Raw genomic sequence first — 24,145 nt, 5'->3', positions numbered from 1 at the left:
ATGAAGAAGGACATTGTATCATAATTAAGGGGACTATCCATCAAGAAGATCTAACAATTGCAAACATTTATATCCCCAACTTGAGACACCTAAATATATAAATCAATTAATAACAAACATAAAGAAACTCATTGATAATAATACAATAATAGTAGGAGACTTTAACACCCCACTTACAGCAATGGAAAGATCATCTAAGCAGAAAATCAAAAAGAAAACAATGGCTTTGAATGAAAACACTGGACCAGAGAGACTTAGCAGATATATTCCGAACATTCCATCCTAAAGCAGCAGAATACACATTCTTTTCAAGTGCACATGGGACATTCTCCAGAACAGATTACATACTGGGTCACAAATCAGCCCCCAACAAGTACAAAAGACTGAGACCATACCAAGCATATTTTGAGACCACAATGCTATGAAACTTGAAGTCAACCACAAGAAAAAATTTGGAAAAATTACAAATACATGGAGATTAAATAAAATCTTATGAAAGAATGAATGGGTTAATGAGGAAATTAAAGAAGAAATTTAAAAAATACATGGAGGCAAATTAAAATGAAAACACGATGGTCCAAAACCTTTGGGATGCAGCAAAGGTGGTCCTAAGAGGGAAGTATATAGCAATACAGGCCTACCTCAAGAAGCAAGAAAAGTCTGAAATACACAACTTAACCTTACACCTTAAGGAGCTAGGAAAGGAACAGAAAATAAAGACTAAAGCCAGCAGAATAAGGGAAATAATAAAGATCACAGCAGAAATAAATAACACACACACACACACACACACACACACACACACACACACACCAGTAGAACAGATCAATGAAACTAACTGCTAGTTTTTGGAAAGAATTAAACCCTTCACCAGACCTATCAAAAAGAAAAGAGAGGGTGCACTGGTGGCTCAGTCGGTTAAGCATCCAGCTTCAGCTCAGGTCATGATCTCATGGTTCATGAGTTAGAGCCCCCCATTGGGCGCTGCACTGATGATGCAGAGCCTGCTTGGGATTCTGCCTCTCTCCCTCTCTCTCTCCCCCTCCCCCCTCAAAAATAAATAAACTTTAAAATAAAATAATAAAAGAGAAAGAACCCACGTAAGTAAAATCACAAATGAAAGAGGACAGATCACAACCAACACCACAGAAATACAAACAATTATAAGAGAATATTATGAAAAATTATATGCCAACAAACTGGGCAATCTGGAAGAAATGGACAAATTCCTAGAAACACACAAACTACCAAAACTGAAATAGGAAGAAATAGAAAACTTGAACAGACCCATAATCAACAAAGAAATTGAATCAGTAATCAAAAATCTCTCAACAAACTAAAGTCCAGGGCCAGATGACTTCTTAGGGGAATTCTACCAGACATTTATTTTTTTATTTTTTTATTTGTTATAATTGTAAAGCACTTCTTTTTTTAAAATATAATTTATTGTCAAGTTAGCTAACATACAGTGTACACAGTGTGCTCTTGGCTTTGGGGGTAGATTCCCATGATTCATTGCTTACATACAACACCCAGTGCTCATTCCAACCAATGCTCTCTTCAATGGCCATCACCCATTTCCCTCACTCTCCCATCCCCCCCCCATCATCCCTCAGTTTGTTCTCTGTATTTAAGTCTCTTACGGTTTGTCTCCCTCTCTGTTCGAAACTGTTTTTCCCCTTCCCTTCCCCCATGGTCTTCTGTTAAGTTTCTCAAGTTCCACATATGAGTGAAAACATATGATCTGTCTTTCTCTGCCTGACTTATTTCACTTAGCATAATACCCTCCAGTTCCATCCACATTGTTGCAAATGGCAAGATTTCATTCTTTCTCATTTCCAAGTAGTATTCCATTGTATATATAATCTTCTTTATCCATTCAGCAGTTGATGGACATTTGGGTTCTTTCCATAGTTTGGCTATTGTTGAAAGTGATAGCAACACTTTCAACAATAGCCAAATTATGGAAAGAGCCCAAATGTCCATCAACTGCTGAATGGATAAAGAAATTGTGGTTTATATACACAATGGAGTACTACATGGCAATGAGAAAGAACGAAATATGGCCCTTTGTAGCAACATGGATGGAACTGGAGAGTGTGATGCTAAGTGAAATAAGCCATACAGAGAAAGACAGATACCATAGGTTTTCACTCTTATGTGGATCCTGAGAAACTTAACAGAAACCCATGGGGGAGGGGAAAAAAAAAAAAAAGAGGTTAGAGTGGGAGAGAGCCAAAACATAAGAGACTCTTAAAAACTGAGAACAAACTGAGGGTTGATGGGGGGTGGGAGGGAGGGGAGGGTGGGTGATGGGTATTGAGGAGGGCACCTTTTGGAATGAGCACTGGGTGTTGTATGGAAACCAATTTGACAATAAATTTCATATATTGAAAATAAAATAAAATAAAATAAACATTGGGGTACATATGCCTCTATGAATCAGCACTCCTGTATCCTTTGGATATATTCCTAGCAGTGCTATTGCTGGGTCATAAGGTAGTTCTATTTTTAATTATTTGAGGAACCTCCACACTGTTTTCCAGAGCGGCTGCACCAATTTACATTCCCACCAATAGTGCAAGAGAATTTCCATTTCTCCACATCCTCACCAACATCTGTTGTTGCCTGAGTTGTTAATTGTAGCCACTCTGACCGGTGTGAGGTGGTATCTCAGTGTGGTTTTGATTTGTATTTCCCTGATAATGAGTGATGTTGAGCATCTTTTTTATGTGTCTGTTGGCCATCTGGATGTCTTCTTTGGAAAAGTGTCTATTCATGTCTTTTGCACATTTCTTCACTGGATTATTTGTTTTTCAGGTTCTGAGTTTGGTAAGTTCTTTATAGATTTTGGATACTAACCCTTTATCTGATATGTCATTTTCAAATATCTTCTCCCATTCAGTCAGTTGTCTTTTAGTTTTGTTGAGTGTTTCCTTTGCAGTGCATAAGCTTTTTATCTTGATGAGGTCCCAATAGTTCATTTTTGCATTTATTTCCCTTGCCTTTGGAGATGTGTTGAGCAAGAAATTGCTGAGGCTGAAATCAAAGAGGTTGTTCCCTATTTTTTTCTCTAGGGTTTTGACATTTCCTGTCTCACATTTAGGTCTTTCAACCATTTTGAGTTTATTTTGTGCATATTATAAGAAAGTGGTCCAGTTTCATTCTTCTGCATGTTGCTATCCAGTTCTCCCACCATTTGCTTAAGAGACTGTCTTTTTTCCATTGGATACTCTTTTCTGCTCTGTCAAAGATTAGCCCTATGTTTGTGGGTCCAATTCTGGGTTCTCTATTCTATTCCACTGGTCTATGTGCCTGTTTTTGTGCCAATACTATACTATCTTGATTACAGCTTTGTAGTAAAGGCTAAAGTCCAGGATTGTGATGCTTTGGTGTTCTTTTTCAACATTACTTTGGCTATTTGGGGTCTTTTGTGGTTCTATACAAATTTTAGGATTGTTTGTTCTAGCTTTGAGATGAATGCCAGTGCAATTTTGATTAGGATTGCATTCTATGTACCTATTGCTTTGGGTAGTATTTACATTTTAACAATATTTGTTCTTCCAATCCATGAGCATGGAATGTTTTTCCACTTCTTTATGTCTTCTTCATTTCTTTTATAAGCTTTCTATAGTTTTCAGCATACAGACCTTTTCCAGACATTTAAAGAAGAGTTACCATGTATTCTTCTCAAACTGTTCCAAAAAATAGGAATGGAAGGAAAACTTCCAAACTCATTCTACGAGGCCAGCATTACCTTGATTCCAAAACCAGACAAACACCCCTCTAAAAGGGCGAATTACAGGCCAATATCCCTGATGAACTGGATGTAACAATTCTCAGCAAGATACTAGGAAATCAAATCCAACAGTACATTAAAAGAATTATTCACCACAATCAAGTGGGATTTATTCCTGGGCTGCAGGTGTGGTTCAATATACACAAATTGATAAATGTGATACACCACATTAATAAAATAAAGGATAAGAACCATATATATGATCCTCATAATAGATGCAGAAAAAGCTTTGGCAAATACAGCATCCATTCTTGATTAAAAAAAAAACTCTCAAAAAAGTAGGTATAGCTGAAACATACCTCAGCATCATAAAAACCATGTATGAAAGACCCACAGCTAATATCATCCTCAGTGGGGAAAACCTAAGAGCTTTTCCTCTGTGGTCAGAAACAAGACAGGGATGTCCACTCTCACCGTTACTATTTAACATACTACTGGAAGCCTCAGCCTCAGCAATCAGACAACAAAAGGAAATAAACGGCATCCGAACTGGCAAGGAAGAAGTCAACTTTAACTATTTGCAAATGACATGATACTCTTATGTGGAAAACCCAAAAGACTCCACCAAAAATCGCTAAAACTAACACATGAATTCAGCAAAGTTGCATTCCTATACACCAATAATGAAGCAGCAGAAAAAAGAAATCAAGGAATCAATTCCATTTACAATTGAACACACACAAAAAAAACATCGAGGTATTCCTAGATCCCTAGGAATAAACCTAAACAAAAAGGTAAAAGAGCTGTACTCTGAAAAGTATAGAACACTTATGAAAGGAATTGAAGAGGGCACAAAGAAATGGGGAAAAATCCCATGGTCATGGATTAGAAGAACAAACATTGTTAAAATGTCTATACTACCCAAAGCAATCTACACATTCAATGCAATCCCTATCAAAATAACACCAGCATTTTTCACAGAGCTAGAGCAAACAATTCTAACATTTGTATGGAACCACAAAAGGCACTGAATAGCCAAAGCAATCTTCAAAAAGAAAAGCAAAGCAGGAGGCATCACAGTTCTGGACTTCAAGCTACATTACAAAGCTGGAGTCATAAAGACGGTATGGTACTGGCACAAAAACAGACACATAGATCAATGGAATAGAACAGAAAACCCAGTAATGTACCCACTACTACATGGTCAACTAATCTTTGACAAAGCAGGAAAGAATATCCAATGTAAAAATGACAGTCTCTTCAACAAATGGTGTTGGTAAAATCGGACAGGACATGCAAAAGAATGAAACTGGGCCACTTTCTTACACCATACACAAAAATAAATTCAAAATGGATAAAAGACCTAAGTGAGAGAAAGGATGCCATCAAAATCTTAGAGGAGAACACAGGCAGAAACCTCTCTGACCTCAGCCACATCAACTTCTTACTAAACATGTCTCCAGAGGCAAGGAAAACAAAAGCAAAAATGAACAACTGGAACTTCATCAAGATAAAAACTTCTGCAGAGTGAAGGAAACAATCAACAAAACTAAAAGTTAGGCTACAGAATGGGAGAAGATATTTGCAAATAAAATATCTGATAAATACTTAGTATCTAAAATCTATAAAGAATTTATCAAACTCAACACCCCGCCCCCAAAAAAAATCCAGTGAAGAAATGGGCAAAGGACATAAAATAGACATTTTTCCGAAGAAGACATCCCGATGGCTAACACACACATGAAAAGATGCTCAATTCAACATCACTCATCATCAGGGAAATACAAATCAAAACCACAATGAGATACCACCTCACACCAGTAGGAATGGCTAAATTTAACAACTCAGGAAAACAGAGATTATCGAGGATGTGAGGAAAGGGGAACCCTTTTGCACTGTTGGTGAGAATGCAAACTGGTGCAGTCACACTGGAAAACAGTATGGAGGTTCCTCAAAAAATTAAAAATAGAATTACCCTACAAAGGTAGTTCTAGGTATTTATCCAAAGGATACAAAAATGCTGATTCAAAGGGGCACATGCACCCCAATGTTTATAGCAGTGCTATCAACAATAGCTAAATTATGGAAAGAGCCCAAATGTCCATCTGTTGACTGGTGAATGGATAAAGAAGTTGTGGTATATATATATATATATATATATATATATATATATATATATATATATATATGTGTGTGTGTGTGTATCTATATATGTGTGTATCTATATATCTATATGTATATATATATAGATACACACACAATGGAATATTACTCAGTGATCAAAAAGCATGAAATCTTGCCATTTGCAGCTATGTGGATGGAACTGGAGTGTATTACGCAAAGTGAAATTAATTAATCAGAGAAAAAAAGTGTCATATGATTTCACTCATGTAGAATTTGAGAAACAAAACATATGAACACAGAGGAAGGGAAGAAAAAATAAGATAAAAACAGAGGGAGACAAACCATAAGACTTTTAAATACAGAGAGCAAACTGAGGGTTGCTAGAGGGGAGGTGGGGGGGGATGGGCTAAATGGGTGATGGCATCTAATTTTCTCCTTAGCTCCTTTTGAAGCATGGTGATTTGGGGGTGGGAGATGGAGAGAAACGTTTTTAATTTTTCTATGTGACTACATCTGCTTTGACATTCTGTATTTATTTACTCAATTTTGGTAAGTCATAGAAAATTACCATTTCACCCAGGTATTTCAGCCTAGAGTTATAAGTAATCTCTTAAGATTTAATTTTCTCTATCTTGATGGTCATCTCTTCTTCCTTTTAAGACTTCTGCTATGTGTATATATGGTTTTACGTTTCTGGATTAGGTTATCTACTACTTATTTTGTTGGTTGTTTTCAGAGAACTGGGCTTTTATTTGTTAATTCTACTGTTTCTCTGTTTTCCAACTTGTTAATTTCTGACCATCCCTTATTAATGGCTACTTTCAGTTTATTCAATTGTTATTAATTTTGGAATGTGACATTTCATTTATTTATTTTTCTTTCTTTTGTTTTTCTTGATATAAATATAAGGCTGTAAGTTTGTCTCTGACCACTGCCTGAGCAACACTCCCTGGATTCTGATATGTTTTCATTACCAACATCTTCTAGCAATTCTGAAATTGGTTTGTATTTATCCTTTGACACAAGAGTTTTTAAACAAAGTTTTAAAATACACAGGCAAAAGAACATTTAAACTTTGTTTTGATTCTTAGTTTTATCATGTTGTTTACATTATTTCTATCTCGAATTGAAATGTTCACGTGGCCTAATTTGTGGTCAGTTTTCATGATTCTTCTATGTGTCCTGGAACAGAAAATGTGTGTTCTTTATGATCAGAGCACAGACTGCAACAGCTATTCACAAGACCTACCACATCATGCTATATCGGACTTCTCCATTCTAACCTCCTTGTGTCCCCTGGATCTGTTTTGAACTGATAGAAGAGCACTAAATCTAATAGTGGGATTTCTTTCTGTTTCTCCTATTATGTCCTATCGTTTCTGCTTCATAACAATTGTGGCCGTGTCATTTGCTGCATAAATAGCTGTCACTGAAATGCAATCATTATGAAAAGTAGCCCACACTCTGAGGTCCTTCCTCCTCTCATTTAATGTTTGTTGGCCCCAAATGTGTCCTGTACAATATAAATATCATGACCCTTGTATTCTTTTTACTCAAATCAACTTTACTAAAACAAATTTATATACAATAAAATGAGCCTGTTTTTAGTGTATAGTTAGGTTAAGTTTTGCCAAACGTGCATTCCTGCATAGCAGCTACCACAACCAAGAATATTGGCATCCCCAACCTTGGGCCTCATCCCATACCCCAAGCAGACACTGACATCCTTCTGACACTATAGATTAGATTTGTCTGGTCTAGAGTTGCATAATAGTGGAATCATACAGTATGCACTCTTTTTTCTGGGTTCTTTCACCCAGCATAATGTTTTTGAGGTCCATCCACATTGTCAGGAATCTATTCCTTTCTGTTGTTGAGCAGAGTGATTTCCATTGTATGAGTAGTCTGATGGATGAGTAGTCAGTCCTTGACATACTGATGATAATTGGACGCGTTTACAGGTTTGGGCTTTTATGAATGAGGCTGCTATGAACTCTTCAGTACAGATTTTGGTTTAGACCAATATCTTCACTTTTCTTGGATAAATACCTAAAAGAGGAATTGCTGGATTGTATGGTAAGTATCTGTTTAACGTTTTAACTGTTTTCCAAAGTGTTTGTACCATTTTATATTTCCATCAGAAATGTATGCATTATAGCTGCTTCATCTGTGTCAACACTTAACATTACCAGTCTTATTAATTTTAGTGTTCTGGTGGGTGTGCAGTGGTATCTTATCATGGTTTTAATTTTCTTTTCCCTGATCGCTAATGATTAGCACTTATTGACTAGTCACTCCATTGTGAGGTGCCTGTTACAATCTCCTGCCCAATTTTATTGGGTTGTGTGGTTTTCTAGTTCTATGTGTGTAATTGTGTATGAGTTCTTTTAAAAGTCTGAATACAAGTCTTTTATTACATATATTTTGCATATTTTTTTGCACTCCATGACTTGTCTAATCACCATCTTCCCAATGTGATCTTTTGATAAGCAGAAGATTTCAATCTTTATAATGTCTAATATTCCATTTTTATCTCATGGTTATTGCTTTTTTGTGGGTCCTAAAAAATCTTCGCCTAACCCCAAGTCATGAGGACACTCTCTTCTAACATTTGTTTAAGCATTTACATGTAGGCCTATGAGCCACCTCAAATTACCCTGTGTGTATAGTGTGTGTATCTGTGGAGGGTCTATGAAAGGAGAAGGCCACGGAGGGGGCAGGGTGTCCACCCATAATGGGAAGGGTGTCCATTCATATGACCACTGAACTGTACATATTCAAGGGAGAGTGCAAGAGGCCCGAAGAAAAACATGGGTTAAAAGGGGAAGGGAAAGCAAAGATTTAAGCTGGTGGGGAAAGAAAACTCTTTCAATTAATGGTTTAAGAGGAACCAAACACCTATATTAAAAAAAAAAAAAAGAAAAGAAAAAACAAACCTGAAACTTACAGACATTATGGGCATCCTGATAGGGTACACTAAAAAGACACAACATCATCTCTGTGGTATTCCTGCCCATAACGTAATGATATAAATGCATAACTAGAATCTAAATCATGAGGAAACATCCGACTACCCCAAATTGAGGCACGTTCTACAAAATAACTGGTCTATATTACTCCAAGATGTCAAAGTCACAAAACATAGAGAAGGGCTGAGTAACTGTTTCAGATTAAAGGAGACTAGAGACATGACGACCAAATGCAACATGTGACCTGAGACTGGATCATGTGCCAGAAGAGGAAAAAATGCTATAAAGGGAATTATTGGGACAATCATCAAAATTTGAATATAGTCTGTAGATGGCATTGTGTCAATATTAAGTTTCCTAATTTGATCACTGCACTGGCTATGTAAGACAATGTTCTTATTCTTAGGAAACACACACTGAAGTACTTAGGGATAAAAATAATACCAAGTATAGTCACTGATGAAATTAGCCTTTGTTTAGAAGTTTTAATAAGCAACTTTTGCAAAAGTACTAACAGCCACACAATTAAAATATTTTCAACAAAGTGTTCATTTGGAATAAATTTACTAATACCAATTAAGCAAGGAAAATAGGGCATGTAAAGAAAATTCCTCACAAACACATAACTAACATATTTTAGTGTGTATTTCTGTAACAGTTTTATTTCTATAGCTTTCTGAATATCCAGAGTGATCCAAAATGTTCAAATGAAGGAGCTAACCCTGGAGCCAACTTCCCACAAGCTGAGGACTAAGTTTCTCTTGGGGAAAAAATGACAGATGTTGCTAAACTTCCCCCCCACAAAAAGTCTACAAAAAAATGGAGTCTTGTTGATAATTCATGGCCATGACCATTTCTCCACACATTTATCAGCTATGAACATTTGTATACAAATTTTCATGTGGACATACCTTTTCATATCTTTTAGGTAAAAACCTCAGAGTGAAATGATTGGGTCATATGATAGATTTAGGTTTAAATTTTTAGGAAACAAGCTGTTTTCCAAGTAGTTGTACCATTTTACACTCCCACCAGCAGCATATAAGAGAATTCAATTGCTTCACATTCTCACCAACAACTGGTATGATCAGTCTTAAATTGTAGCCATTCTAATCTCATTGTAGTTTTAATTTGTATTTCCCTAATGACTCATGATGTTGAGGTTTCCTGTGCTTGTTATCCATATATCTTCTTTGTTGAAGTGTCTCTTCAAACCCTTTGTCTGTTTTTCAAAAATTGGGTTGTTTCGTCTCATTATTTAGTTTTGAGGGTTCTTAATGCATGCTGAATACAAGTCCTTTATTAGATGTATGATTTGCAATTTTTTTCTCCCAGTCTGTGGCTTGTCTTTTCATTCCCATAACAATGTCTTTCAAAGAGCATAAGTTTTGTTGTTGTTGTTGTTGTTGTATATGAAGTCCATTTCAGCTTTTTCTTCAAAAAAAAAAAAATGGGATCTTGCTTTTTGAGTCATATGTATAAAGTGCCCACACCCAAAATTTTTCCATAAATTTTATAGTTTTATGTTTTAAATTATCTATTTTGAGTTAATATTTGCATATGGTTCAAGATATGGATCAGTGCTCATTTTTACATATTATACAATTATCACAGTACCATTTGTTGAAAAGACTTCTTTTGCACTGAATTACATTTGCACCTTTGTAAAAAAAATTAGTTGTAAATATATGTGTGGATCTATTTTTGGACTCTATTCTGTTCCATTGATCTATTTGTATATCTTGTTTCAATACTGCACTGTCCTGATTACTATAATTTATAAGTCTCGAAATTAGTATTATTCCCCCAACCTTCTTTTTCAAAATGATTGCAGCTATTCTGGGTCCTTTGCATTCCCATTTGAATTTTAAAATCAGCTTATCAATTCTACAAAGTAGCCTGTTAAATTTTTTTTTCAATATATGAAATTTATTGTCAAATTGGTTTCCATACAACACCCAGTGCTCATCCCAACAGGTGCCCTCCTCAATACCCATCACCCACCCGCCCCTCCCTCCCGCTCCCCATCAACCCTCAGTTTGTTCTCAGTTTTTAAGAGTCTCTTATGCTTTTAGCCTGTTAAATTTTTAATTGAACCAATAGATCAATTTGGAGAGAAAGAACGTCTTAACAATACCATTACCATAGTATATCTCTCCATTTATTAGGGTGTTTTTTAATCAATAAAAGATATTGAATTTTATCAAATACTTTTCTGCATCTTTTGAGATGATCATAGCTTTTTTTCCGTTTTGGTTTGTTATCATGGTGAATTACATTTATTGATTTTCAAATGCGAAACAAATTTTGTAATGTTTCATGTACTTAAATTTTTTTAAATAATTTATTCTGAGACAATTGATTCACATGCAGTTTTAAGAAATAATGTAGAAAGACCCTGTGTATGCATTACCCGACTTTTCCCAATGGTAACATCTTATAAAACTATACAATGTGTTGTGTACAATGACACAACCAGGATATTGACATTGACAGAGTTATGATACAGAACAGTTCCATAGAGGATCCCTCTAGGGCTCTTTTATGGTCACATCCCTTTCCCTCCTACTTCTACTCCATCCTTTAACTACAAGCAATCACTAATATGTTTTTCATTTCTTTAATTTTGTCATTTCACAAGTGTTTTTGGATAAGTGTTTTTTCACTCAGCATAATTCTCTAGAGATTTATCTAGGTGTTGTATGTATCAGCAGCTAGTTTCTTTTTATTGCTGAGTAATATTTCATGGTATAGATATGCCACAGTTTGCTTAACCATTCACCCACTGAAGGACAACTTGTTCCTTCTAGTTTGAGGCTTTTATGAATAAAGCTGCTATAGACATTTGTTTACAGGTTTTTGTGTGAGTGTAAATCTTCAATTTTCTGGGATAAAGGCCCAGGAATGAAAATTGCTGGGTCATACAATAGTTGCATTTTTAAAAAAATTTCCAAACTGTTTTCCAGAATTCCTATACCATTTTCTATTCCTTCCAACATCATATAAGTAAGTCTCTCCATATCCTCAACCATACTTAGTACTAACACCATCCTTCATTTTAGCCATTCTGATAAATACGCAATGATATCTCATTGTGCTTTTAATTAGCATTTTCCTGATGAATAATGATGCTGAACATCTTTTCATGTGTTTACTTTCCATCAATATCTTCTTCAGTGAGATTTCTCTTCATGTCTTCTGCCTATTTCCTAGCTGGATTATCTTTCTCCCTGTTGAAGTTTGAGAGTTCTTTATATATTTTAGTTACTAGACCTTTTCAGATATGTGGTTTGCAAACATTTTCTACAACTCTATAGCTTTTCACCCTTTTAACAGGATCATTCACAGAGCAAACATTTCTGATTTTGATAAACTCCAATTTATAAATTTTCCTATTATGTATCATGCTTTTGGTGTCAAGTCTAAGAATTCTGCCTAGTGCTAGATCCTAAAATTTTTCTATTTTTTTCCTAATAGTTTCATTATTTCTATGTTTTACATTTGGTTCTATGATCCATGTAAAATTAATGTTTATATAAAGTGTGAGATTTAGGTGGAGGTTCATTTTTTTTTACTTATGAATGTCCGATTGCTTCAGAATCATTTACTGAAATGGCAATTTTTCTTCCATTGAATGGATTGTGCACCTTTGTGGAAAAATCTCTGAGTACTTTTTCAATCCTACCCTTTTTCTCCTCTCCCTCTGGGACCCTGATGTCATGAATGTCAAATCATTTGTCACAGTCCCATAGGTCCTTGAGCCTCTGCTCATTTTTTTTTTAGTCTATTATCTCTCTATTGTTCATATTAGCTAATTTCTATCGTTTTATCTTTCAGTTCATGGACTCTTTCCTCATTCTACTGTTTGTTTTTTTAATTTCTTGTCAAGTTCCTCATTCTAGTGTTGAACCCATCCTTGTTGAGCTTTTATTTTGGTTATTATAGTTTTTAGTTTTAAATTTTGTTTGGTTCTTCTTTATACCTTCTATTTCTTAAGACTTTCTATTCCATTTCTTTACTGAGGTCTTTCTATTTTTCATTTGTTTCAAGCATGTTTGTAATTATTCACTGAAGCATTTTCATCAGATAATTCTAACATCTGTTATCTCAGTGTTGGCATCTATTGATTGTCTTTTTCATTCATTTTGAGATCCTCCTGATTCTTGGTATAATTAGTAATGTTTGGTTAAAATCAGGACATTTTTGTATTATGTTATGAGATTCTGGATCTGTTTTAAATCTTGTTTTAGTTGGCTTTCTTTGACAGTGCTCTGGCAAAGAGAAGGGGCACTATCTTGTTACAGTCAGATAGAGGTAGAAGTCCCTGTTCCCCATGAAACCCTCCAGTGATACACAAGGAGAGGAGAACTCTGTTACTTCTGGGTGATGGAGGGAGTTCCAGCTCCCCATGTGGTCTCCACTGATAACCACACTGGAGGTGGCCTCATTCCTGCTGAGCAATATGTAAGTCCTAAGTCTTCAACAGGATCCACTGACACCATTCCAGTGAGGAGGGAGAAATATACCTCATTACTGATGGATAAAGGTGGAAATCCATTCTTTCTGTGGTCTCCACTGAGCTGCAAGGAGTCATGCTTCATTTCCAACTAATGGGGATGAAAAGCCTGGCTCTCTATTTGGCATTCTGTAGTATCATTCTTGTGAGGGTGAAAGTCTAGGCTCCTCCACTTGGCCTTTGTTTGCATGGTGGGAGTGGGGCCATAGTTTTCCTTTTATGTGGTTTATAACTAGAATAGAGAGATTAATGTCTCAAAGTTTTCTGCCTTTCTAGGTTGTCCCTTTCCTGATCCTTTGATTCGATCCCTTTCCTTGATCCAAGAGCAAGCTTTTGTTGGGACTAGTTTTGTCTGCATCATTGTTATTTCTAGGTTACCAGCTTTTTCAGTTCCAAGACTGAAATGTATAAAGCAGAAAGAAAACCCAGAGAACTTACCACCATGTTGTTCCTCAGTTCCTAATGTCCCTGGTGGTCTCCCTTCTTTTCTGTACCTTGTAGAATCTTTTTAGGTTTGTTTTATATACAATATCCAGATTTTTAGTTGTACTTAGTGGGTGGAATAGGGAAAAGTAATCCCATGTCCCAAAGAAGTAGCCAGTTTCACATATTTTTATTGCTATATTACTTGGTGTATTGAGATTTGTGACAATTTTATCTCCATTATAAATATACAGTGACATTTTATCTTGTTTCATAATTTGTGTCTTAAATTCAATCTGCCTTGTCTTCCTAAGGTTGAATGGGTCTTTTCTGAATCACTTTAATTTCTTATTTATAACATATATGTTGGCTTTGCTATTTCTTTCAATGAGTTAATTTAATGTGAATTTGGCATAACAGATTTTTTTGTCTTAATGCCAGCATCTTACATTTTCTATTTATAATTTTTTTTTTTAATTTTCTCATTCTTGTTATTTAACTTTCTTCTTTCTGAAGTTGGGTGTTTTCCTTCTGGTAATTTGAAAGGTTTTCAATCTGTTTAATTACTCCAGTTTTTTTCTTTCATATATTATACTCTAACACTTTTCTTAGATTTAGCATATTTAGAGAATATCTATTGACCACGCACTAAAGAGGACATGAAAGTGCCTCTTCATCACAACTTTCCTCTCCTTGCTTACTTTCTGATTTTTTCTGGTTTTAATTCATGCTCATTTCTATTTAAGTTCTTCTCTCTCTGGGACCCTTTATAACTGTTTCTTGATTTTTTTAACTTAGAAAATATCTGTGCCATCCCACTGTGAGAGATCGATATTCTAATATTCATACTCCCTTCCCCAAGCCTCTTGATTTCTTTTGTCAATTTTACTTTATCATCATTTATGACATTTTCTTCTGAGACTCCATCCTATAGTTGTGGGACTTTACTTTTCTATAGTATTAAGTCTGTGCTCATCCCCTATCTTTGCCTTGTAGGTTTTCCTTTCATCTCTTAATTAAAGAGTTTTATTTTATTTAACAGAGCTAACATCCAGAAATTTCATATTTGAGACTACTTCCTGCTTTTCTACTTGAATGACTGCTTGACATGACATAGCACCTGTTGACTTCTCAGTGCTTCAGTGTCCTCATGCCATCTTTGGCTGGGCAATTTCTTTTTTCACCTCTCTCATTAATCATTATATCACTGCAATCTTTTTTTTTTTTTTAAGTATAACTGGCGTTACCACCCCAACTGAAAATGCCTGTGGGATTTTCACCCTTGGATATTTTTCTTCCAGAAAAGAATTTTTCATATCAGGCTTCTCTCAGGCTTTCTTAACTGGGTTCCCCAAGAAAAATAAGTCATAATACCCTAAGGCATCCATTGCTGATAACAAATCAACTTGATTTCTCTGCATCTGGAATAGTACTAGTCATAAACCATCCTGGGAGAATTGAGAAAATAGTCACTTAATCATTTTTTGTGCCCTGTGGTCCAGCTGAGGAGCCCTATTGAAAAAAGCAAAACTGTTGGTTTTGCTTGTATTTTTCTTGCTCATGTGTACCTTGCTCAGTTCTTGCTAAATCTTTTCCTTATTCTTATATATTCAGGTCAATCACCTCAATGTTCCCCTCCCCCCATCTATGACCCTTTGAGGACTGGACCCTCCCAAACTAGAAGACCAAGTCAAACTGTGTGCCTTGCTGGGTGCAGGCCTGGGCTCTGGCTTCTGTTCAATGGCCAGCACAAGAATCCACTCTACCCTGCCCATAACATATCTGGTCCAAGGCAGAGGGATCTCAGGTGTCACCCCCAAGTCTAATAGCTGTTTTGCTTTTGCCCAGTTTACCTTTTTCTGGAAGCTGGTGCTTTTCATATCTTTCCCTGGAATCAGAAGGGAATAAAAGCTAAGAGCAGGCAGCTGAGGGCTACCATGTTGAATCCCCTGGCACGTTTAGTGTGCCAGCTCCCTCATCCTGCTCTCTGAGGTCTTCTCTCATTTGTCTTATCCTCTCTTTGTCTTTGGCCACATTTCTGTCTGTTGTTGGTGACAAGCCGCACTGGGTGTTCCATCTTTCATTCTCCTTGCCAGCTAGTGACCCCATCCTATCCCAGAAGAAATCACCATCACTGTGGTTGGGGCAAGAGGAAAGGGGTGAGAAAGACTCCACTCTCTCTGAAACTTTCACCTCCTTTCCCAGGGCTGCTGACTCCCATTTCATTCATACTCCTGCTGACAGGATCAGTGGGCATTTTCCCCAAGACTCTGACTTCAGCCTTCTCTCTTCACAGCTTCTAGGCAAGGTGGAGGCAAGTGCTGCTTTGCAGCAGCAAGCTGGTCTGCCTCTCTCCCTTTCAACAATAAAGACTTTTGCTGTTACTTGGCTTAACTTCTCCAAATCCCTGTGTTGTTCATATCCTTGTGTTTGAGAGTAGTAAGACTGAGAACTGGTTTCACCCAACCTCCTAAGCCAAAAGCAACTGACAACTCTACAAAAATGTGGAGTGGTGACTTTGATCCCTAGCTTATGGATGAAGAAACCAGGAACTTCTTCCAGAGCTTCAGCCAGCAAGTGATGGGGCTATATAGCATAGAGGCTTCTCATTCCCATCTTGTACTTTTACTTCTTACATATGGTAGGGACAGAAGCAAGATTTCCTGATCAAAATTGTTTCATTCAGTATGAGTGTTTCATTTAGTATGAGGTGTCTTGGTGGAAAGAACATTTGTTTTCTTGGAAAGAACTCCTTAACAAGTGCTACAGTAGAAAGGCAAAGGAGTTGGTTCCTTCTCTTCATTGTGATCAAGGAGGGCAACAAGCCTTCAGAAAAGAAACAAGGTGATGTGGATGTACAGCACAGTAGAGAGGATTTTAAAGTCACTAGAGGAGTTTAAATGTAGTAAGGAAAAGAAAAATACTGAGACTGTGTAGGATATGAGCTGGGAGAGAGCAAAGTGGACTTCAGAAAGTCAGGCACATCTTAGAGTCTTATACGAACCTCCTCCCCCCCACCCATGTACCACTCAGTATGGTCGGTGTTTCTCATTTAAAGCTTCTGAGGGGTACTGAGATGTGAGGAGTCCTGTACCTGGTGGATATAGAGTAGGACTAGGGACAGTGTACAGACCTTGATGCTGGGGCACAGACGTCAGGAGAGTGAGAGTCTCCATGAATTAGCAGAAATCCCTAGGAACTTTGGATTTTCACTAGGCTGGGGTCAAGGCTAGTCTTATCTAATCTTTGCAGGACTTGAACTCAGACTTGCTAGCTTCCCGGTGTTGGTCCCTGATTGCTGTTCCAGAGGTAGCTAGGCGCTAATGTTAAGAGCACAGGCACTGGAGTCAACTGACTAGATTCAGATCTTGGTTGTTGGCTCCTCCATTTGTTCATCTCTGATATGGGAGCAGTAACAGCACACAAGGTAGACTGCTGGTCTGAAGGTTAGAGTGGTCTTTGTAAAGCACCTAGACAGTGCCTAGGACTCGGTAAGTATGATGCGAAGTGTTTAAATGAAGTCTTATAAACCTGATAAAAGTGCCTATCCCATGCTGTGAGATGAAGGGACAAGGAGGTTCTGACTGTGCCTTGCACCCCAGAAGTGTTCAATGCACACAAGTCACTGCTGTCCACTCTCTTGAGTTTTGCAGGACAGCATTCCTAGGTCAGCTCCCCACTAATTTTGCCTTCATGTTGCGTTTCTGTGGATTCTGTCCCTGCGTTCTGCATATTTATTCATCTTTTGCCAGCTGGATCTAATGAAGTTTCTTCTCAGGCTTGTGTTTGAGCTCCATTTCTCCCAGATGGTTCCCAAATGTGGCAGGAGAGGCTGTCAGCGCAGCCATAGTGTGGTTCAGACTCCCCTATGGCAGAGCACCTGTGGGATGGCTGAGCTGAGGAAGGCAAGGTCCCACCCGCCCCCGAGGTCGGAGCGCACAGGTGAAGCAAGAAGTTCCAGACCCACGGGGGACTCTCCATGTGTCAGGCCACGCCCCACCAGCTGAGGGAGCGGAGGCAGCCGTGTAGACCCAAAGTACAAGTTGAGCAGAGAACTGGAGACGGCACATGGACCCCACGGGCTGCCGTCTCTTCCAGGCAGCCCTCAGTCCCACCCCAGTCAAGCCCCCACGGCAGAGGTTCCCAGCCGACTTCGCAGAGCACAAAGGCAGGAGTGGCAAGGGGGCCCTTAGAACCGCTGATGCCAGGCCCAGCCCAGCCCAGCCCAAGTAACTCTGACCCTCTGGACCGGAGCCCAGGCCCAGCCGGCTTTGGAGACAGCCCAGGTGATTTTAAGGAGCGGCCGCTGCCTGGGAGGAAGAGAAGCCCTTAGCATTCCTTACATGCTGTGGGAGCTACAGAAACCAAACAACACACTTTGCCCAAACACCACTTGGAGGAAGATGAGAGCAACTCCGGCTGCAGCCGAGCATTCCTTCGGTGAGGGGGCCGAGCTTCCTGCCAGGCTTCCTGGAGAACTCCGGCTGCAGATCCCGGCAGTAACCGTCTCACAGCCCGGGGCCCCGGAAGACGAAGTCCCTCGGCACGCACCCCGGGCTGGAGCGGCTCTAAACCGGGGCGACGGGCTTCGAGGAGCGAGGCTCTTCCTGCCCTGGCTGGGTTTGCTCTTTCCTTTTCCTCCTGCCGAGGGGAAGCCTGAGGCTGGCCTAGCGGTGGACTCGGCAGTCCACGGCGCCCCCTAGAAGCCCACTTGGCGCCGCGGCCCTCACCCCCACCCCCTCCTTGGGTCCTGACCAGACAGCGCCACGTCACCTGGCCACCACACGGGGACCGCCTCACAGGACCACCACATGGGGGCCACCACAGGGGACCACCTCAGGAGACCCCCTCATGGGACCACAGCCGGGGCTATGTCACAACCCCCCTCACGGGACCACTTCGGGGACCATGTCACAACCCCCCTCATGGGACCACCTCAGCGAGACCCCCTCATGGGACCACCACCAAGGTTATGTCACAACCCCCCTCACAGGACCACTTCGGGGACCATGTCACAAGCCCCCTCACGGGACCACTTCGGGGACCATGTCACAACCCCCCTCACAGAACCACTTCGGGGACCATGTCACAACCCCCTCACGGGCCACTTTGGGGAACCATGTCACAACCCCCTCACGGGACCACTTCGGGGACCATGTCACAACCCCCTCACGGGACCACTTTGGGGAACCATGTCACACCCCCCCTCACGGGACCACCTCAGCGAGACCCCCTCATGGGACCACAGCCAAGGTTATGTCACAACCCCCCTCACAGGACCACTTCGGGGACCATGTCACAAGCCCCCTCACGGGACCACTTCGGGGACCATGTCACAACCCCCCTCACGGGACCACTTCGGGGACCATGTCACAACCCCCCTCACGGGACCACTTCAAGGGACATGTCACAAACCCCATCATGGGACCACCAGAGAGGACCACCTCAGGGGACCATCACTGAAGTCCATGTCACAGACCCCCTCTTGGGACCATCTCATGGGACCTCATTATAGGACCACTAGGCACTCACCCGACTAACCAGGCATGGAGCTCTCTGCTTCTCTCCTCTCCTCTTGCACTCTCTCTCTCCCCCTCTGTCTCGAGAAGAGAGCCCTTCCCAGAATCCCCCAGGGCAATCGTCCTCACACCCCATTGGCCAGCGAGGCATCACGTGTGTCTTTCTAAGCCAATCACAGGCTGGGGAAGGAAATGCACCTCTTCAGCTGGGCCAGAGGGCCAGGTCGCACGCAGCAGGGGCGTGGCCTAGGGGCGGTGGAGGAGGTCTCTCCAGGGCGCGGGGCTGTCGTGCCCTGAGGTTCCCGGGCGATCTGAAGGGCTGGGAACCCTTGTCTGGCCCTGGGCCAAAGCAGCAGAGGAGCCACTGCCGAACGAAGAGGCTCCACAGGAAGTGGGAGCTTGGCGCCAAACCGCCGGACCTCCGCGTCTCTGGGTGTGTGGGCTGGAAGCACCTGCTGTTCCCGGTAGTGTGTGCAGCAAGGACAGCTTTCCTGAGGCATCGCGGGGTGCTGAGCACGTCCTGGCGATGTCCACACTGAGGCAATGGGACCCCCGACAGCCCCCGGCCACAGGCCTGAACGCCCATCGGGAGATGAGAAAAGTGGGGTAGAGCCCGGATTCGAACTCTGGGTGGTCCCGTCCTGTCCACAACTCCATGGACCCTGCCACGAGCACTCTGAAGTCTCTTCTTATGGGACCACCTGGTTAGCCCCTCCCTCCTCCCTGGAGATCCGGTCAGCAGTACTCTTTCTGTGTCAACAGTACTGTGGACGATTGCTGGATGCTGATTTTAAGCAGGCTCCACACCCGATGGGGGACTCGAACTTGCTACCCTGGGATCCAGAATGGCACACTCCCCAAACTGAGACAGCCAGGCACCCCGATACAACCATCTTATGAAATCATTCCTGTTCCTTTCCATATTTAGCAGGTGAGGCAAATGAGGCATGGAGAGGTTAAAGTTACTTACCCAGACTGACATGGCTAAAGAGTTGGGGAGCCAAAATTTAAGTCCGGGATGATCAACTTCAGAACACTTCACCACAGCCTAGGACGGTTTTCGGAATGGTTTCTGGGCTGGGTGTGTCATTCACTCATGGTCATCTTTCCTAGCCTTCTGGGTTTGGATGGAGTCAAAGCTCTCCCAGGGTCAGGAACTTAAAAGAGGAAAGAGTTCTTCTAGGTCTAAATGGAGGAGACTTTTCCTGACACGAGCAGAAAAAGGAGTCCCTGGTGAGGGAGGCTGCTGATTTCCATCTTAGCAGCATGGGTCAGGCCGACCGAGACTGCAAGACTCAAGTCTGCAGGAGGGCTTCTAAGCTGTACAGCTTGCTCTGATCGCTTCTGTTTTTGCTGGTCTGCTTTGCTTCAGCAACAGGCAGAAAACTATTATTCTTAAAAATGCCTTGTTTAAAAGAGCAGCCAGGAAAGGAAAGCCAAGGAAATGTATCCCATCCATGCTGATGTCAGAGGAAATGGGAACCCCAGGAAAGAGCATTTCAAGAAACAGGAGATGAAAACACTGCTTGAACAGTGTCTCTGGGTTCAGAAGGGGAAAGTCCTCATGTTTCCATGATGTTTGGTTCCAGGTGCCTGTGTCCCATGAGACAAGGCAGCATAATGTTGGACGGAAGGCTATGGACAGGCTGTAAGGGCTTTGCGTGACAGTCTGGCTCCCTTGAGCTTTATGCTGCAGTGCCAAGTGCCCTGAGACCTGTGCCCACCAATACTTGCATGCAGACTCTGAGGTGTGGGTCCGGGATGTGTAATGCTACAGGGTTTTTAAGAATTAAAAATGGAAACAAAGATAATGTCCACCAGTAATTAAATGCCTAAAGAAGTTCTAGAAATTCACACTGGGGAATACCATGCAGTCATTAAAAAGAATGGAAGAGCATCAGGGAAGTGCAAGTTAAAATCTGAGGTCTTACTACACACCCCAGAGAAAGGCAGACATCTAAAAAGACTGATAGTGCTAAATGTTGGTGAGGATGTAAAACAACTGTAACTTTCATACACTGCTGAAATATAAAATGGTTCTGTTACTTGGGAAAATTGACAGTTTCTACTAAAGCTATATATGCATCTCCCTTTGATACAACAATTCCACCCTACGTAAAATTAGAAAAATTAGTGTGTATGCTTACCGGAAAACACACACAAGAACATTCATGTTGCCTTTGTTCATAACAAAGCAAAAACCAGAAGCAACTCAATTGTCGATCAACTGGATAGTGAATAAATTATGCTATCATTCATCAGTGGAATATTATACGGCAGAACAGAAACAACATGAAATATATAACAACATGTATTAATCTCACAGATACTATTTGAGCAAAAGAGGCCAAACACAATACAAAACCTACCAAATGCTTTTAATTATATTAAACTCAAGAACAGGCAAAACCAATATATCATGCTAGAAATCAAAATAATTATGTCTGGGAAACATTATTGACTGGCAAGAGTCATGATGGAAGCCTCCTATATCTTGATCTGAGTGGTGGTCACAAAGTATAAATGTATGTAAAGTTCATTGGGTTGGACCCTTAAGATGTGGGCACATTTACTGTGTGTGAATTATTCCTCAATCAAAAAGGCAAGAGAAGTTAACAACGGTCAGCCTAGAGATTATTTTTGTTGTATGTGTGTCCGTATTTTTAATACTTTACCAAGTTGCATGTAAAGAAGAGGCATTACTTTTTTAAAAAACTAATAATATTTAAAGCTCTAAAATTATGTGATAAACCTGTCTGTGTTCACAAGGAAAGGTACTCATGATATACTGTTGACTGGAAAAAAGTATGTAGCAAAATGCTAAGTATAAGAGATTTCTGATTCATCTGAATGAAAAAGACCTTCATTCCGATGGGAACAAGAGAAACCAAGACAAAATTTTACTTTTCTAAGAGTGAAAAGAGGAGAGGACAGAAGGAAGCCTTGAGAACCAAACTGCAGAAAGAAACAAGCATGGCTGTACAGAGACATGACAGCTGCCCGCTTCCACACTGAAGTCTGGGTAGAGTTGGCCTGTTCTAGATGAAGAAACTTTGTGAAAACAAATGACTGTCAGCTTGACTTTGGATGCTGGTATGGGCCGATGGACAAATCGGAGTGCAGAAAAGCCATAAAGGCAAGGATAGAGCACTCAACCTGAACAGTTCCCCCCCCTCCCCCACTCCAAGTTTTGTCATGAAAGTGGCAGTGGAGGAAGGTTGGAGAGAGAAATCACAAAGTCCCGTGCTTGCTTTTGGTTAATGGATCCCATATCCCTGCACGAGGTGAAGCTGCAGTCAGCCCCTTCTCAGCCCAAACACTGACAAGCTCCAAAAAACTACAGCTCAGGACTTACGGTTTGGCTAATCACAAATTAACGCAACCGGAGGAAAGCTGCAGCTTCGCTGGCTCCAGTAGACACTAGCAGAAAGGTGAATGATTAATTCCTCACCTTTACTGCCTTGGGAGGAAACAGACTACGATCTGTAAGGAAGAAACAGAGCAAAACAAAAATACTTGTGTCTTTTATTCTTTTCTGCACAATGTGAAGAATACAACAAAAACAATTATAAAACATGCAATTAATCAGAAAAATATGACCCAGGGGCACCTGGGTGGCTCAGTCAGTTGCGCATCCAACTTGAGCTCAGGTCATGATCTCACGGTTTAGAAGTTCAGGCCCGCGACGGGCTCTGTGCTGACGGCTCAGAGCCTGGAGCCTGCTTCGGATTCTGTGTCTCCCTTTCTTTCTGCCCTTCCCCCACTTCTGCCCTATCTCTCTCAAAAATAAATAAGCATTAAAAAAATTTTTAAAAAGAAAAATATGACCCATACTTACAAGGAAATACATTCTTGGGAAGTAACTATCAATGGTTCAATTACTGGAATATGAATAAACTAAAATAACTATTTCAAATATAAGTGAACAATGGTATATTTCAGGCAAGGAGTGGAAATACATAAAAAAGAGCTGAAAAATAAAATATGTGAAAGAAAAACAATCAGCAGATGGGCTTAGATTGGATAGTGAAGAAGAAGGTATCAGTGAACTTGAAAAAAAGGCCAATGAAAAGTACCTAAACTGGAAAAAAGAGAAGAAATATATTTTAAGAACATGACAAGAATATGTGTGAAATACAGAATCACTATGAAGTTTTCTAATATCAAGTAGTCTGAGATACGAGCATTTTGGAGTCCAAAAATAAGAGGAAAGAGAGAATGGAAGAAAAATATTTGAAAAATTAATGGCCAAAATATTCCAATCTGATGAAAAAGATCAACCCATATCCTCAGGAAATGAATGAATCTGAAACAAGGTAAATACAAAGAAAACCACAACTAGCCATAATCAAACTACTGAAAGCCAAATATAAAGAGAAATCTTAAAAGCAGTCAGAGAAATATGTATTAATAGAGAGAACAATGGTTTTTTTAGATGGTTGATTCCATTGGAAACATTGGGGGGCAGAAGAAAATGAAATCAACATGTTTGAAGTGCTAAGAGAAAAAAAAAATCTTCAATTTAAAATTCTATAACCAGCAAAATTATCCTTTAAAAAGAGGATAAAGTTGAGATTTTCACATAAACAAAAGCTAAAAAAAAAATAATAATCTGTAACAATTGAACCTCCACTACAAGTAATACTAAAGGCAGATTTGGGGGGTGGAGAGAAATGAAGCCAAATATAAACATGGATCTCTAGCAAGTTCTCAACCGTGGCACTGTTGACATTTGGGACCAAATAACTCTCTGTTGGCGGGGGGAGGGAGGAGCTGCCCTGTGTTTTCCAGCAACCCTGGCTTCTACCCACTAGATTCGAGGAGCACCCTCCTCCAATTGTGACAATCAAAAAAT

At 40.1% G+C, this 24,145-nt stretch overlaps 1 long non-coding RNA gene across 1 annotated transcript in view; it reads right to left on the bottom strand.

The window, feature by feature from the left end:
- LOC113594413 (uncharacterized) overlaps positions 1-21,158 on the bottom strand; it is a 28,159-nt gene extending 7,001 nt beyond the window's left edge. Inside the window, exon 1 of the long non-coding RNA XR_008297451.1 lies at positions 19,304-21,158. This is a non-coding gene — a long non-coding RNA (uncharacterized LOC113594413). The remainder of the gene's footprint in view (positions 1-19,303) is intronic.
- Positions 21,159-24,145: the final 2,987 nt, after the last annotated feature.

Source organism: Acinonyx jubatus, chromosome C2 (assembly GCF_027475565.1).
Source record: "Acinonyx jubatus isolate Ajub_Pintada_27869175 chromosome C2, VMU_Ajub_asm_v1.0, whole genome shotgun sequence".
In the NCBI taxonomy this organism is placed as follows: Eukaryota; Metazoa; Chordata; class Mammalia; order Carnivora; family Felidae; genus Acinonyx; species Acinonyx jubatus.
Note: the sequence above shows the minus strand (reverse complement) of the source record. Positions and strands in the feature narration are given on the sequence as shown.